Source organism: Peromyscus leucopus, chromosome 6 (genome assembly GCF_004664715.2).
Source record: "Peromyscus leucopus breed LL Stock chromosome 6, UCI_PerLeu_2.1, whole genome shotgun sequence".
Lineage (NCBI taxonomy): Eukaryota > Metazoa > Chordata > Mammalia > Rodentia > Cricetidae > Peromyscus > Peromyscus leucopus.
The window spans coordinates 12,686,942-12,700,196 of NC_051068.1; the positions used below are offsets into that span (position 1 = coordinate 12,686,942).

The 13,255-nt window shown below is 48.3% G+C and overlaps 1 protein-coding gene across 2 annotated transcripts in view; it reads right to left on the reverse strand.

The window, feature by feature from the left end:
• Nucleotides 1-6,160, reverse strand: part of Gnb4 (G protein subunit beta 4) — a 43,278-nt gene extending 37,118 nt beyond the window's left edge. For both annotated transcript variants that reach the window (XM_028872658.2, XM_028872655.2), the window contains exon 1: nt 6,042-6,160. The gene's annotated coding sequence lies outside the window, so the exon portion shown is untranslated. The remainder of the gene's footprint in view (nt 1-6,041) is intronic.
• Between the last annotated feature and the right edge of the window lie 7,095 nt (nt 6,161-13,255).

The window sequence follows — 13,255 nt, forward strand, 5'->3', positions numbered from 1 at the left end:
ACTCCACCAGAGGGCAGCCAAGAGAAAGGTGGCCGTGTAAAGCAAGGCTAGAAACTCACTGGCTTCACTCAACAGTGCTGGAGGAGTCTCTCTGTAGGGTGCCTGGTCCATGTCAGACAGCTCTGTCAGACACAAGAGCTGGGAAATAGGAGTGCTTACCCTCATTCGGCCAACCACATCCATATCCATCCACACAGTGTTTGTGCCAACCGTGAACCAGAAATACTCCAGGCTCTGGAGGTGCAATAACCAAGAACCAAGATTCTCCTTGCTACGGGACTGTGATGGTTAGTGTCATTAGCCTGGCCGGTTCCAGAGGCATCTGAAGATGAGCTTCTGGGCATGCCTGTGGGGATTATCCTGACTGCGTCACTCGAGGTGGGAAGGTCCATCACCTGGGTGGCACCATCACTGGCATCCTGGGCTATAAAGTGGAGGAAGCAAGCTGAGCAGTGGCATGCATGCATGCATGCATGCATGCATGCATTGCTCTCTGCATCTCTGCTGTGTGACTAACCACCTCAAGTGCCCGCTGCTGTGGCTTCTCCTGCAACAGTGGACTGCACCTTGAACTGTTAGCTGAAACGAAGCCTTGACCGCCAAACTGCGTTTGTTAGAATATTTAACCACAGCACCCAGAGCAGCCACTAAGCCAGGAACTCTATTCTCATCTGTGTAGGAAATGAACCCAAAGTAAAGCACAATAGCACACTACCCAACTCTAATTACAGACAAGAACCATGTAGGAAAGCACCCAAAGTGAGATCACAGGTGATCAGGGAAGCTGTTTTAAAATGAATCAATCTAAGTAACGTTGAATGACATCAGGAAATGAGCCATGCCTTTGAAAGGAGAAGCAAGCCATGCATGGCAGCACACCCCTGTAATCCCAGCACTGAGTCAGACCGATTGCCGAGTTAGGAGCCAGCCTGCACACAGGGAGACTGTCTCAAAAGGAACGATAATAGGGCTGGGGGGTGTAGGTGGGATGGTAGGAGGCTGGTCCCATGCACCAGGCCCTGGCCAGAAGAAACAGGAAAAGCAGAGCCCCTAAAGCAACCAACCTGGATCAACAGGCAGAAAACGCGATGCTGGAGCAGAGTGAGCAGGGGAGGGGGTGGGCAGGGAGGGGGGTAGGGAGGGAGGGGGTGCAGTGGCAGGTAGGCCTGTGTTGGGATCATGTAGGCCTCTCGTGTACTTGGGGATTTTGGTCCATGAGTTCCTCCAGACTGGGCCATGGAGAGACCTTCACACTGCGTCCTTGTGAAATCCCCCAGCACTGTTTTCCACACTTTCTTCCTTTGCAGCACAAAGTTCAAGGCTCACCCTATGGCTTCCCCGTGCCAGCTCTAGAGTCAGCCATTTGGAAAAGGCACTGGCCATGCTCTTAGGCATTTCAGTGCTCACTTCCAGGCTCTCACAGGAAATGTGTGAACATATGCTGCATGTGCACAGTACGTACATGTGCAAGCATGTGCATATTCATGTACGCAAGCTGTGTTTCCACCTTTTAATCATAGGTTCATATGGATGCCACTAGTCCCAACCGAATGCCAGGTACTTTCTCACTGCCCGTCCTTATTTCCTCCCTTCCTTCCTGACAGGGTCTCATGTAGCCCAGCCTGCCCTAAAACATGCTAAGCAGACAAGGTTGATCGTGAACTTACGACCCTCTGTTCCACCTCTCAAGTGCTGGGATTACAGACATGTGCCACCACACCTGGTTATGGGGTGCTAGGGCTTTAGCAGGCTAGGCAAGGACTCTGCCAGCTGAACTCCACACTCAGCCTTCATCATCCCTTATTTTCAGTGTCTCAGAGTAAAGAGCCTAGATCCTAAAAAGTCAGTGAATTCACTCACTGCCCTTGTTACTGTCCTGTTGCTGTGAAGAGACACCATGGCGAAGGCAGCTTTATAAACAAACGCGTTCAAGTGGGAGCTTGCTTACAGTTTTAGAGGGTTAGTCCTTGATCATCATGGTTGGAAACAGACAGGCATGGTGCTGGAGCAGCAGCTGAGAGCTTTACATCCTCATCAGCAGGAAGCAGAGAGAGACAGAGAGAGAGAGAGACAGACAGACAGACAGCCTGGCACGGGCTTTTGAAACCTCAAAGCCCACTCCAGTAACACACTCCTCCAACAAGGCCACACCTCCTAATCCTTCCCAAACAGTTTTACCAACTAGGGACCAAGCATTCAAACATCTGAGCCTATGGTGGCCGCTCTCATTCAAACCAGCATACCCATCTTCTCAACTGACAATGTACATAAGATGGCTTCAGGACTGCTGTACTGCACCAGGCACGTAAAGGGTTACCTGCAGAGAGCAAGCCTTCCTTCCCCAGTTCATTTTATATTGAGATCAAAAGTGGTCAGTCCTGTGTTCAAATCCTACCTGGATTCAATTTTTTCCTTCTGGTGTTAGGTTATTCACTGTTCGTACTTAGTTATAGATAAATAAATAAAAAAAGAAACATAAATAAAAAAAGCCCCACTCTGGCTTGTATGTGTCCATGCCTGTGTATAAGTGTGTAAACGTGTGTCTGGCGCCCAAAGAGGGTGAAGGTTGTTGGATCCCCTGGAGCTGGAGTTACGGGTGGTTATGAACCACCACTGTGGATACTGGGAGCCAAACCCAGGTCCTCTGCAAGAGCAGCCAGTGGTCTTACTGGCAGAGCCTATTTCCAGCCCGCCCCCTCCCCATCTTAAGCTCATTACGTAAACAAGAACAATACACTTCTGCAAGCAGAAACTCTTAGGAAAGCTTTGTTCAGAGTGGTGTGGTGTGTATTGTCCCCCCGCCATGGCTTGTACCTGTCCCCTCATATCGGTGTACTCTGAAAAGGGAGTCATCTGGCAAAAACGTCACTTTGCCAGCTGTGTTCCAAGCTCCTATTCGACCAGACATCGTGAACTCTGTCCACACCAACCTGAGGAAAAACAACAGACAGCCCTATGCCCACAGTGAAGGAGCAGGTCTGAGTGAGGACCAGTGCTGAGTCTTGGGGTACTGACAGAGTTCCCAGAGTCTGAGGCGGTGGGACCCACTGTTCCGGCCCGGGTGCCTTTGGAAATATGGGGGGGGGGGCGAGTGTTTGCACCAACCAAAACCTGGTGTCAGAACCGCGGAGCAAACACAACCCGGAAGCCATTGGTGGGATGGAATGAATTCCCACAACACTGGTGCCAAGCTCCTACCCTCCAGGTTACTCAGTTTTTACCCATCTCTGAGTGGCTATCTGTCTTGGATTTATCTTTGTTTTCTCAAAAAAGGCCAGTCTGAGAGCCAGTGAGATGACTCAGCTGGGAAAGGTACTTGTCAACAAGCCTGAGGACAGGAGTTTGAACCCCAGGACAAAGGAAATGACTCCTGCAAGTTGTCTTGTGAGGGCCACAGGCGTGCTTTGACTCACACATGCACACGCACACGCACACACACACACACACACACACACACACACACACTGTAATGAAAGCGTTTTCTGTTTGTTTGTTTTTTAAATAGGCTATTCTAGTTTGCTTGTCTGTTGCTGTGCTAAAACACGGCCCCAAAGCAACCTGGGGAGGTGAGGGCTTCTTTGGCTTACACTTCCAGGTCACAGTCCATCACTTTCAGCTGCCTTTCTTACACAGCCCAGGCTTGTCTGCCTATGGATGGTGCCCACAGTGGGCTGGGCGCTCCTACATCAATTACCAATCAAGAAAATGCCCCCAGACACGCTCAAAGGCCAAACCGATGAAGAAAATTCTTCAGGTCCCTCTACCCAGGTTGTCCAGTTGACAAGAAGATTACCCCTTCTCAATCAAGATCAAAATAAGATTGTAGTGCCTGGAGAGATGGCTCAGTTCTTAAGAGAGCCCATTGCTCTTGAAAATAAGTCAAGTGCAGTTCCCAACACCCAAGTGGCTCACCAAGGCTTGTAATAACTCTACCTTCAGGGGTATCTGTAGCTTCAGACCTTCCTAGGTCCTGGTACTCACGTGCCCAGAAATAGGTCAGTAAGTGGAGTAGAACACACATCGAACATAAAATGTGTTTTAGAGTAGATGCCACAGAATATTTACATAACACATAAGGGACCTATAGAACCTGGACACAGAGAAGCTTCAGGGGAAGGGCAGGGTGCTAAGGAAAACAGCTCTGAGAACATCTCCTGGCTTACCACACAAGGGATAGCAAAGAATTCCCACAGAGAGAGCAGGCTGCCATCCAGTTTTGTTGTTGGGAGACAGGGGCTTGCTATGTAGCCTAGGAAAGATCCCCTCTTACACCCTCCTGCCTCGCTCCTGGAGCAGGGATTACAGGGGAGCCCCACAAAGCCTGAAGTTGCTTGTTCCCACCTTTCCAGAGTGCTTATAGTTGTTTCTCTGGAGCTCATGTTAAAACAGAGGTATTAGTTCAGAAGGACAGTTAAGTCATCGCTATGTATTTAATACCAACAGAGTAACTGCGCCCTAGGAAGGGGGCACAGTTCCAGGAATGCCAGGGAAGAAATGCCTGATGGTTGGCTGTATAAAATAACACCCGTAAGTGGTACCAATCACACCAGAAAGACCAGCACAGGTTTCTGACATTTCTAGGAAATTTATGTATACATCAGTGAGTAGCTGAGGATTGCTCCTTGAACCTAGGACTAAATGAATGTGTCCTAGAGGGAAAAGTGTGCACTCTAAGGACAGAGGGATCTTGCCCTGAATCCAACTTGAGTTAACAGTTACAAGACCTCAGCAAGTCATTTAACATCTCCCTGCCTGTGGAAGGTGCAATGTGTCCTTTGAGAAGTGACTGAGAGATGACAGAAGAGTACAGCTCACTGTCCCTGGCCCAGGACAGAGCTTCAGGAAATAATTCCTTCAATAAATCAGATTAAACTAGGCAGCAAGGTAAAGAAACCAAAAACCAAGACCCAACTTAAGCAACATGCCTGAAAGAAAACAGAATTCACCCAGTCTCCAGCAGTATGTGGTAATGGCAGAAAAATGTCCAATATTTTAGTTCCCATTCTTAGTTTTGAAAGTGTCTCAGGATCTATTTTTAAAGTGTAAAAATACACACTGATATGTTTATTCATAAAAGACCAACAGCTCAACATTGCTTCCTGTCTAACGATCATGGGCTTAAGGCATGCCGTCAAGAGAACCACAACACAGAATCAACGTCAGGGTCTAATAACCTGTAGACACAAGGGATCTGGCAATATTCATTAAATGATATTTTTAAAGTTTCTATTTCGGTTTTAAATTCATCAGCAAACCCAAATGCGAAAATGAAAACTCCTTAAATGCTCTTAATCAAAATATTAAAATATACAATAAACTTTCAGAGCCAGCAGTGACCACAGGCGGAGACACCCCTCGTATGAGCATGTGTCAGCCATCACATCCAGATAAACTGAAAAATACAAAAGGTCAGCCGTCTCAGTTCCCGATATTAAAAGGGACTAACACATACATTTCAAAGTCTTAAGACAACTCCCCGGTAGGGTGCGGGTCCACACTAGGCTATATTTTCACCCTTTAAGGAAAGAGAGAGAGAAAGGATGAGAGAGAACCAGAAAAAACAAAATCACCCAGCACTGCTACAAACAACTGGAAGCCGTCTCAACTTTGAAAACGCAGTCTTTCCTTAGTGGAGAGCAATACATGCATGCCATACATTTGTATTCTGAAGCAGAAAGAGATGGGAGATGAAGAAAACGCTTTTTCTTGTTCTAAACTTGCAATTATCCAAAATCCGTTATCGCCTCCCCTTAAAAATAACCAAACCGCGGGGCATCGTGTCAGTCAATCCCCCCCCCAAAAAAAAACAACAAAAACAAACAAAACAAAACAAAACCCAATGAGGCTCCAGCAGCCCATGGAGAAGTTGAGGGGCTCCGCGCCCTGCAGTCATCACTGTCTGGGCTCCCCGGGCGGCCGCACCCTCGGGCAGTCCCGGGCCTCGCCGAGCGCAGAGGAGCCCGCGTCCACACGGACACCGGTAATGCGCCGCCCGCGTCCACACGGAACCTCGCGCCCCGCCACCAGCCCTCGCCACCTACCTGGAGCCCGGCTGCCACCACTGCGCTGCTGCTGGCCGCTCGGCTGCGGGGAGCGAACCGGGAACAGGCTCCGCCACACGAGACGGCGGCCACACCCAGAGCCCTGCACGCCGGACGGGGCGGGGACCGGGGCGCGGCGCGCGGGGCGGGGGCGGGGCGGGGGCGGGGGCGCGCGAGGCTGGGAAAGGGTCTGGGAACGCGCCGAGGCAGCCGCGCGCGTGGCTTGGGTAGGGGATGGCGGGGGCGAGCGTGGTCGGGGCGGCGGGGGGCGCTCGAGGGGCTCGCAGAACCCAGAGCGTGCTTGGCCTGGGTGGAGGGTGCTTGGTGCGCGCAGGGCCAGGGGCGCCTGTGGTTTAGTGGGGAGGGGCTGGCGGGGGCGCGCGTGGCCTGGGCTTGGGTGCACCGGGTGGGCGCAGGCACAGCATGCAGCTAGCTTCTGCGGGGTTTGGCAAGCAGAAAGCCCATCCTAGGCAGTTTCCATTGATCTGTGTGCCTCTGGACGCGCCGTCTAAGCAGTGTGCTCGATGTCTTCGCGGCTGGGCCTGGCCAGGGCTGCTCTGCTCAGGCGGGCTGCAGGGTTGAGCCAGAGGAGCCACAGATGCGGTCTGCGCTTATGCAGCTCTGAAATCCAATGTCAGTCCTGCCAAGCCGCCCGACTCACCCGTCGGTGGAGGCCGAGGTTCACTGGGAACATAACGCTGGTGATCCCGGCTCCCTCACCTCCCAAAGGGGCTGAAAACATTTATGAACAAACCAGTGCTGGCGCAGAGCCTGCCTCCGACCGACCGTCAGCTCTTGGAAGTTTCTCTCTCTCTCTCTCTCTCTCTCTCTCTCTCTCTCTCTCTCTCTCTCTCTCTCTCTCTCTCTCTCTCTCTCTCTCTCTCTCTCGTCACTGATGACTGGAAGACCTTCCCCAGCATCCTGCCAAGTCTGTTCCTTAAGCATCACGTGCACCTCAAGTGACTTTATTCACATTTCTCAGGGTGTTTTATACTGAAAATGTCATCAAATAAATGTCTCCTTCCAATTTGCTTCTTCTGCAGGGGCATTGCTCTGGTCCCCACCCCCATCTTTCTTTGGAGTTAATTCCACTTTGACAGACGGTTGCTATAGCATTCCCTCTCTGACGTCAAACAATTTAAAGAAACAGCGCAGGAAAACAGGAATGCAGCACCAGAGAAGGGTTTAAAGATGATCAGGAGAGCTTTGACACCCCCGCGGTCTTCCGTTCCCTCCTCGTCAGCTGCTCCCCCAAATCACCTGGAATAAAATCTTCTCATAGCTACAGGCAACGAGGCCGAACTCAGCACCCTGAGTGTGACTGGGAAGAAAATGCGGCCTTTGTATAAAAGCCACACCACCACAGATGTGGAGAGGGGAGGTACCAGGATGATGAAATGGTTTCCCCCTAAAGTTTTGCTTTCCCTAATACTGGGTGCTTTTTTTCTCCGGTAAGAAGAAAATGAAGAAGTGCCAGACCTATATATACATCAAGTGTCAGGAAAGTTGGCTGCAGTCTGAGCGGTCTGGTCTTTGATGGTGTGTTTTAGTAATAAATCCTGAGCTATATCGTTGGAAACAAAGGGAAGCTGGTCCTTGAGGAATGCCTGTATATCTACAACTCCCTACCCCAGCCTGCCTGATTGTATTTTATCCCCGTTTCACAGATAAGCAAACTGAGGCCCCTTAGGCTTCAGTGTGTTACATGGAGTCCGGCTGGATATGGCACCTGGCTGGACCAACTCGAATGCCGTTTTCCTTTGTTCCTCCTCTCGTAAGCCTGCGCACTAGCACTTACCATAGCGTGGATTCTCAGAAGTGCTTTGCTTTCAACTGGATGTTGAAAAACAAGCTTTTGGGGAAACTTAGTGGAAAGCACTGGAGTATTAATTCTATTCTAGAGAAGATTAGGGGGAACAGACATCAACAGCTCCAAAACACAGACGACAGAGCCTGAAAAAACCTGATGATCTTTGATGAGCTGTGAAAATTTGACGTGGACAGAAATACTAACCAAAATAGTCCAAGTACTAAAAACAACAAAAAAAAAATTATCATCCAAACAAATCCATTTCTTATTGCATTTCTGTTTTGTTACACTTGTTGCTTAGTTTTCTGAAAAGAACACTCACACATGAGACTAAGCCTATACTGTGCATCAGAAAGTAGAGTCAGTGAGATTTTCATTACCAAGAGCAACACAGTGTGTGGATGCACGCTCACCGCTCCTTATGTTTCCATGGATGAGGATACCCATGTGCGTGTGGAGGGGGAGTAAAGAGAGGGGGAAGGAAGAGAGAGAGACTCAGAGACAGACAGATACCGAGGGCAAGAGGCAGAAACAGAAAGACAGGTATGGAGACACAGAAACACACACACAGCTCATTGTTGGTGCTGCTGGCCGTGTAGAAGATTGCCTCTCCGGATTGAGCCTGGTGATTATTTGGGGGTGCCACAGCAGACAGTTAGATTACTAACTCACTAGGTCCATATTCTCAAACCTACTTTATTCCAGAGCATAAGGAGATCCCCAGAGACAGAATTCCAATGTCGTTTACCCTCATCTCCAGGATAGGGTTCAGCAGGGGGGCTTGCACCTGCTAAGGGACAGAGAAACAAATGAAGACACGGTTGCTTGTTTGGTTTTTCATTCCTAACCCACTCAGAAACTCTCAGATTCATGCTCTGAGGGAAGGAACTGATTTCCTAGGGGGTTGGTGACCGTTACTTACAGAGGAGATCTGTGTCCCCTTGGTCAAGTGCAGAGACTTTTTTCTCTTGGTCCTGATTATTTGAATTTGAATTCTCCTCACAGTGAGTGGCCCTCACATTTACAGTGCCACAGGTTTGTAACTTCTGCTTTTAAACCATACTCTAGAAATGCTGTTTTTGTTACTTTGCTGAGTGTGCTATGAATGATAGACCCAGCAAAGCGGGCAGTCTCCTATACTGAGAGTTCCCTCTCAGAGCTGAGTAGTGTAGAGTCGTGAGGCAAAACTATGTACAGCACCCACACCACATGGCTCACAACCACCTGTATCTCCACTTCCGGGTTATCCAATGACCTCTCCTGGCCTCTGAGGGTAGGTACTGCAGTCACACGTGTGTATACACACACACACAATTTAAAAGTTAGAACAAATAAATCTCTGAAAAAAATCGTCTTACAGGTCGTTAAGAGCTCCTCAAGTGACTTCTTAGATTCTGTCAGAGTGAGTTTTGTGTGGTTTCTGCCTGAAATTCTCCAAACAGAGCAATCAGATTGGAGTCAGCCCTGTTGCTCATAGTCTGAATTTTTGTACCAACCCTTCACACTGTATGTTTTGAGCTCACCTTTGCGGTACCCTGCCCCTCACATACACACTCCTGCTGTGAACTGCATACAGCTCCTGGATCGTTTCACTCAGGCACTCAACAAGAACATTTGAAATCCCTCTTCCCTAGGCATCTAAGAGAATTAGGAGAGTGCTACACTGGACTAATGATGTCTGTCACAGGCATCAGAGGGGAAATAGAAGTGTGCAGCCATGTGTTACCTGTTCTTTATCTTGTACTTCCTGTTCCTGGAATCCTGTGTGGAATTCATATGGTGATATATATATATATATATATATATAATATATATATATATATATATATATATATGCCCTCCCTTGGACCATATAGTCTGCATTGGGTCTACCTTATTGTAGAAAATGAGGGTACTGAATTCCAAGAAACCCTGACACAATGGAGTCAAACAAGCGGGGTGTGTGTGTGTGTGTGTGTGTGTGTGTGTGTGTGTGTGCCGCACAGTGGCATGTCACACAGCATGCTAGGCACAACAGTAACCATCTGTTTTGCTCCTAACATCTTTGTAAGCAGGGCTTTGGTGCCTTGACAGAAGGGACTTTATTTGCTTTTTGCACTGTCCACTACACTGTTAGCCACGGCTCCCTCGCGGGGTTAACAAACCAGAGCTACCTGTTGGCTGGAAGATCAGCTAGGTGTTTGGGCAAGGAACTTAAGTTTCTCTTCTCTCGGGCCTTTCCACGAACTGCAAATTCCCCACAGGCCAGTGGCTGAGTTCTAAGAGCAGGTGTTCTGGAGAACAAGGAGGAAGTGTGTGGCATCTTGATGACAGCCACACAGCACAGCTGTGATGCCCCATGTGCTCTCCTCTAGCTTGGCCAGAGTGACAGGAACACAGACCTCTCCATGATGTAGTGACTCGTCTCAGAACAGGAAGGCTAACTAACATTTACCCTTACAAACATCTTCAGAAATCTGTTCTTCTGGCCCAGGCATGTTCATGAACTCCTGAAATCCCAGCACACTGGCAGCTGATGCAGAAGGATTGTAAACTTAAGGATATATATATCTCGCAAAAACTCCGTGTAGGCTGAACAATGAAATCTTCCTTTAAAAACAACACCAAGAACAAAAACCCATACCAAAGCATTACCATCAGTAATAAAAGTACAAGCTCACAATTTCATAACCTAAGATTTTATCTTTCTTTTTCTTTTTTCCACATTGGGCAAGCTTTATTTGTGATAATATGGTCTGTCATATCTTCCAAACAGTAGAAAATGTCTCATTTTTCCTTACTTATTTAACAACTAAAGAAGCCTGAAAAGAAGGAACCTCAATTGAGGAATCCATCAGCTTGGCCATGGAGAAGTCTGGAAGGCATTTGCTTGATTAATGATTGATGTGTGAGGGCCCAGCCCACTGTGGGCGGTGCCATGCCTGGGGAGGGTGGTCCTGAGGCATAAAAGAAAACAGAGCTAGCCATGGTCAGTGAAACAGTAAATAGCTTCCTCCCTGGTCTCCAATTCAGTTCCTGTGTTCTGGCTCCTGCCTCTAGTTCCTGCCCTGACTTCCCTAATGATAAATTGTCACCTAGAAGATGTAAGATGAAGTAAACTCTTTCCTCCCTAAGTTGGTTTTGGGTCAGTGTCCTGGTAGGTTTTTGTCAGTTGTCTGTTTTGTGAGGGTCAGTGGAAGAATTAGGGTCACTCCAGGGTGAATTTTGGCTTAGCAAAGCACCAAGGGAAGCCAGCTTCTGGTGAACTTACTGCCCATTGCCTCACATAAGGCCTTTTTTATTGTTACACAACTTACACCTTAGCAAGTCAGTTTCCACAAACTAAAACCTCTTATCTGGAGTCTTGAAGGAACCAAAGGCCTGAGCAATTCTCAGTCACGAGACCTCATGGTTTTCCAAGTCCACTCATCACTAATTTTTGTAAAGGCCTTAAACCCTTCAGGAAGAACTCAGCTAAGGTTCAGACACTTCCAACAGAAGGTATCAGTAACAAAAGATGACATCACACAAGGAGGTTCAAAGCCTAGGTGCTAACACTCTGGATTCCAAGCCAGATGCGATATTCTGTGGGACCTCCCACTACAGGTTCTTTGTCAACGTGGTGAAAGCTACAGTTATCTGGGAAGAGGAAGCTCAATTGATAAAATGTTTCCGTCAGAATACCTGTAGACAAGTCTGAGGACATTTTCTTGATTAATGATTGATGTGGGAAGGCCCAGCTCACTGGGATCAGCGCCACTCGTCGGCAGGTGGTACTGAGTTGTGTAAGACAGCAGACAAGCCATTGGGAGCAAGCCAGTAAGCAGCATTCTTCCATGGCCTCTGCTTCAGTTCCTGCCCTGACTTTTCTTCATGAAGAACTACAACTGTAAGCAAAATAAACTCTTTCCTCCCCGAGTTGCTTTTGGTCATTGTGGTAGTTTGAACAAATGTCCCTCCATATTCATTTGAATACCACTTGGTCCCAGTTTGTGGTGCTGTTTGGGAAGGCTTGGGAGGCATGGCCTTGCTGAAGAAAGTATGTCATTGGTGTGAGTGTTACAGCTCTGGAAGGAAAGGTATCCTGATTTGTCAGGAAGCCAGGCCATACCTGAAGCTGGGGTGTGGTGGGGGATGGTCTCCCCACAGGATATAAGAATCCTGCTCATCTTCTGGAGAGCCATTACAGCTGAGCTTTGCTTCCCCGTCCCGACTTAAGAGGGCTTCCCAGCAGAGCTCTGCTTCTTCTTTCCAGCCCAAGATGTTGCTTCTTCTGCTTCACTCTGCTAACTGGGAAACCGGTGCAGAAGTGTAGCGATCTCCTCTGGGCTCTGGCGAAAACTTGTTACTTTTTTCTGCTCAGCCTTGTTCAGCTCCGCTGAGGGAAAGTCTGTCTCAGCAAGGTTTTCCTTGGTCAGTCCCCTAAGGGATGTCTCAGCAAGGTTCTTCTGTTCTGCACCAGTGAATGAAGATCTTCACCCAAGACTCTTTTGAGAAAGAGGTTCATTTGGGAAGGAGGCATCCAGGAGAGTAGCTGCCTTTGCCAGGGTGGGAAAGGACAGCCCACAACTGAACAGGCAAAGGGGTTTATATAGGGCTTCTTAGGGGCAGAGTTTCTCCAGAGAAGACTTTCTGCTTAGGGATTGGTTAATTTTCCTGCTCAGGGACTGGTTGGTTTCGTTGGTCAGGGGCAGAATTGGCTCTGGTTTCAGGTCCATACTGTGTTTCTTTCACTGGCCCCTTTTTAGCTTGTTGGCTCTAGTTTTAGGGCCAGGGTGTATTTCTTCCACTGGCTCTAGTTCTAGGGCCAAAGTGTGTTTCTTTGGTTCTGGTTTTATGGCCAGGTTGTGTTTCCTTGGCTGGCCCCTTTTCCCTACAATTGGGGTGGTTTTTGAAATTTCAAAAGCCATGTAACATTTCCAGTTCACGCTCTCTGCTTCCTGTTTGTGGTTGGAGAGGTGAGTCCCAGCTGCCGCTCTAGCTGCCACGCTTCCCCACCACGATGGTAACGACTCCTATCCTTCTGGAGCCAAAAGCCCCAAATGCACCCTCCTGTAAATTGCCTTGGTCATGGTGTATTATCACAGCAACAGAAAAATAACTAATGCAGTCAATTTTTTTGTCACAGCAACAGAAAGCAGGACAGATAGTATCTCATCCTGTAGCCCAGGCTGGCCTCAAACTCATGGTTGTCTTCCTCCTTCAGCTTCACAAATGCTGAGATTACAGGCATGAGCCTCCATGCATGTCCAGTTACTAACGTGATTTTTTTTAAAGGTAGTGTCTCACTATGTAGACAAGGCTGGCCTTGAACTCACAGATAGCTGTCTGTCTCTGCCTCTAGAGTGCTAGGTTTACAGGCATGTGCAATTACATGTGGCTAACTGCTTCTTTAATTTGTATTTTTAAAATTATATCGCAAAGG